The following is a 4,290-nucleotide window of genomic DNA, read 5'->3' as shown; positions in this document are numbered from 1 at the left end:
TTTATTTATTGTACAGTTTTATCTACTTTGAGTTGCATATTTAAATTATTGTATATATTTTTTGTAGTTGTTTGTTTACTTATTTTTGTTGTTGTTTATTTATATTCTAGATTTTATATTTATATTACCATTGGCTTTTTAATGGTTAATCTGTGATGTTTTGTTACTGTATATATGTTCCCCTATTTATTTTCTACCGTCATTGTACCATATGTCGTGGCGCAGTATAGCCTGCATGGCTTTTGTGCCAATAAAAATTAACCAACCAACTAACCAATTAAAGGAATCCACCCCAGACTACGTCTACAGACAGCACTTTGCAGAAATTCAACATCGTGACAGGAATTTAATTCATATTTATACAGATGGATCTAAATCTGATGATTATGTTGGCTCAGTTTTCGTCTGCCAGGATGAAATTGTGGCAGAACAAATTGCATCGAATTCTTCCATCTTTTCTGCAGAGTTGCATGCTATTTATTTAGCTTTAAAGTATATAAATAGGAAAGGTCATCGTTGCTGTGTTATATACACTGACTCAGTTAGTGCACTTCAGGCTTTGATCTCGTGTTAACCTAGTTCCCACTCCATAGTGATTAAAATTCATAAACTGTTTTGCCATNTTTATATTACCATTGGCTGTTTAATGGTTAAACTGTGATGTATTGTTTGTGTATATATGTCTTCCTATTTATTTTCTACTTCGAATTGCACCATGTGTTGTGGCGCAGTATAGCCTGTATGGCTTTTGTGCCAATAAAAGTTAACCAACCAACCAACCATAATGACCATATAAAGAATAATTATTTTAGTCTAACATTATTATGTTTATAGCGATACTTGGATTGTAGGAAATGGCACAATTTCATTCCTGAAGTAAACACCAATTGAAAATATATCTTAAATTTATAATATGCTTGTTCTGACAAACTCATCAAACAGTAATCTGTGACCAATCAAATGTGGCAAAGAATACACCAAATATTTAAACTCGCACTCTAGAAAACCATTTAAAACAAATTTTGTGCTGGCCTATAACATGGTATTATGTAATTTTCCTAATCAAATGTAATATTTCTTAAATCGATTTTTTCAAAACTTCAATATAAACTTTATAACGCTAATCATTTAAAATGTATAAAATTATTTTAGACACAAAAATCTTGAAATACCAAAACATTATTCAAAAAGTTTAGCGAGGAACGAGAATGGGTTTATAAGTGTGAAGTAAGGAAAATTAGAAAATATTATCTTAAAATAATATCTTCTAAAAAATATTTTTTTAAAAATCTTCTAAGAATTAACAAGCGAAAATCACTTTTTTAAATCTGATTTCGATAGTATTAAAAACAGAGATAGACTAGAAACTTGTTTAGTATTTCTCACTTTATTTTTATTTTTCCTTTTTTATCCATATATATTTCGCTTATCAGCCTCATCAGTGAATGTTACAATCTTACATTGTAACATCCACTTTTATACTCTATCAAGCTATTCCAGCATGCATCAACACATGTGCCGGTATTTAAATTAGTACAATTTACATATCGTTTGATACAGTAATGTTCTATAACATGTCTTTTTACGAGATTTTTTACTTTGTACAATATTTTAACATTATTTCGGTCAATAATACAGTTTTTTATACTGCAGCATTGTTGCCACGGGGATTCGGTTCTGTTTAGTCGGATTGCCGCCTCATGCACTTTCATTTTTACTTCAAGTTTTTTTCCTGTTTCTCCAATATAATATTTATGTTCTGTACATGTACAGAACAGAAATATTATAAAGAAAAACTTTTTAGAATATATCATTTTAATATTTAGAATAATTGATCTCATTGTTTTATTATTTATTTAAATATTATCTTACTCTCTCATCATCGTCATCTCTCATGGATTTATTCTTGCCAGAAGGTTTATTGTCATCATTTTTACTTTTATCAAATTTAATTGTTTCTCTCAATACTAAAAATAATAATTTTTGAATCTACATTTCATTTTTTTTTGTATTGGCAGCATTATGATATTAAATTAAGTGTAAATAAGTTTATAAAACAAAAAAAAAACAAATGTAACATTGTAAAATATCCATGTTAGTGTGAAATATTTGTATGTATTCAAATATTTATTTATTCTCACAAAATAAGCCAGGATGACACGTTTATAAATATATATATATATCATGTTTAAACCATAAAAGAAATAACAAAGTAGTACACATGTATAAGCAGTAAGTGAAAAAAAATATAGTAACTATGAATATAAATAAAATCTTAGATTTTTCCCATTCTGAATGAATCAAGAAATTAAACATATAATAAATGAAATATTAAGAGTAAAGTGCACAGTGTTCTTCTGTTTGTGTTTCATGAATTATCTCTTGTTTTAAAGTTAATTTCAATGTGTCATTTTGTGCTTATAAACCGGATGTTATTCATAATTACGTGTATGTAAATTCATAATGAGTTCATATACACGTAATGAAATTGACTTTTCGTTGACATCGTGACGAATTGAGAAATAAAGTTTCAAAAATGGAAATTTGCTTCGATAATAAAAAGAAATAGTTTCTTGTTTCCAGTGCTGGTCATTTACTTAATTGCGTTGAGAGGAGTATATATCAATTGAAATCACTCGATTTCTGGTCTAGACCGGAAGTTAGTGTACACTTACTAGGGCATCTTTTTAACACAATAAAAGTTTTCATAAGTCACAACAATTCAATTTTAATTGTCGAGTTCCACAAGTGTTTATTTCACATTTATACATATTTTCATGTAAAATCTTCATTAAGTACGAACCTCAAAAATATTATGCACGTACTTTTTCTATTCCCCCACTTCTCGACTTTTAGTTACCAAAATTGAATAGTGATAGACACTATTCAATTTCTATTCATTTTCTATGCCCCTTACATAGAAGTTACTGTGCAAACATTTTCTCTTAATGTTAGCGTATTCTGAGATATTAAACGAAATAGACATGACAACAGACAGACACGTATTACTGTTTAAATATCAAAAATAATTATATAAAATGTTTTTGATGAAATAAATGGAATCTTTTCAGAAATGAAAGATCAGTTTTTGAATTGTTTCGTGTATAATAAACTACGACATACAACACATGTGAAAGACTGCAAATAAATAACTAATATTAAGTTTTATAATTTAAATAGATTAAAACAGAATGAGTTTAACATCAAAAGATTTCATAATAATTTTTGAAAAAATTATTTTATAAGTCGGATAATTCTTTATAATCTTTTTGTAACCTCACCTTTATTCAATACTTCCACTTCTTTCCTTATTTTCGATGATGATTGAAACATAATGTCAAAAGGGTTTTTTGTAATACTGACGTCATCGTCTCCAATGATTCTTCGTTTTCTTCATAGATTACTTGTTTGACCAATGAATATTTTTCTAAAAATATAAACTCTCTCTTCAATGATTTGTCTCGATATTTTTCACCATGACTAATTTCTGGAAAAATCCAAAAATTACACTTGTGTTCATCATCGGAATTCTGTAAAATGTGAAAAATTCTGATTCCTGATAGAATAATCTTACAGTAGTCGAAATGTTCTTTTATTACTCAGAAAACATTATTCATTAATTAATAAAAAATTTGCAGCCATTACAAACAAAACTTTCCATAAGATTGTGTTTTTCAGTTTTAGACCTTTAGATGATAAGAATTATTAAATTATTTTCATTGAATTGTAACTTACAAAAGAAGAGAATTCTGTTTCTTCTGGGAAATCATTGTTTATATCAGATGTTAGTTGAACGATAGCATTTACTATATTTTCGAAAGAGTCTTCTGCACTCACTTTATTTTGAAAATCCATTTTATTATTAAAACCTACAGAATAAAAAGTAAACACAATAAACACAGCAATTCGTAAAAGTTTTTCGCATAAATTCAATTAATTATATAAGAATTTGAAAGAGAAAAAAGAAAGGAAATAACAAACAGTTTATACCAAATGAACTGATGAACCCGATACAGGATATGATCAGGAAATGAAATAATAGATTATTATTGGAAGGAAAGTTGTACTTGTTGCGGCTAAGTTTTTTGTGAATGCTTTATTATGGATAAATTTGTCAAAATTAAAGAAGGTATGGATCAGGATAGTGCTAAAGAAAAGGAAATAGCCTTTGAGAAGAGCGAAAAGATATTAAGAACACCACCAGGTAAACGTTTGCGTTCCTGCTCCACGGGAAGTGCTGTTAAAGTGAGAGACACTAGAAAGAATTTGGATCAAGAATTATTCTTGGAA

General features: G+C 27.9%; 1 pseudogene; it reads left to right on the top strand.

Annotated features, from left to right (window-relative positions):
* The first annotated feature begins 4,101 nt into the window (after positions 1 to 4,101).
* Positions 4,102 to 4,290, top strand: part of LOC111633864 — a 15,267-nt pseudogene continuing 15,078 nt past the window's right edge.

Source organism: Centruroides sculpturatus, unplaced genomic scaffold (genome assembly GCF_000671375.1).
Source record: "Centruroides sculpturatus isolate CEXI.00-Female unplaced genomic scaffold, Cexi_2.0 scaffold804, whole genome shotgun sequence".
NCBI lineage: Eukaryota > Metazoa > Arthropoda > Arachnida > Scorpiones > Buthidae > Centruroides > Centruroides sculpturatus.
Note: the sequence above shows the minus strand (reverse complement) of the source record. Positions and strands in the feature narration are given on the sequence as shown.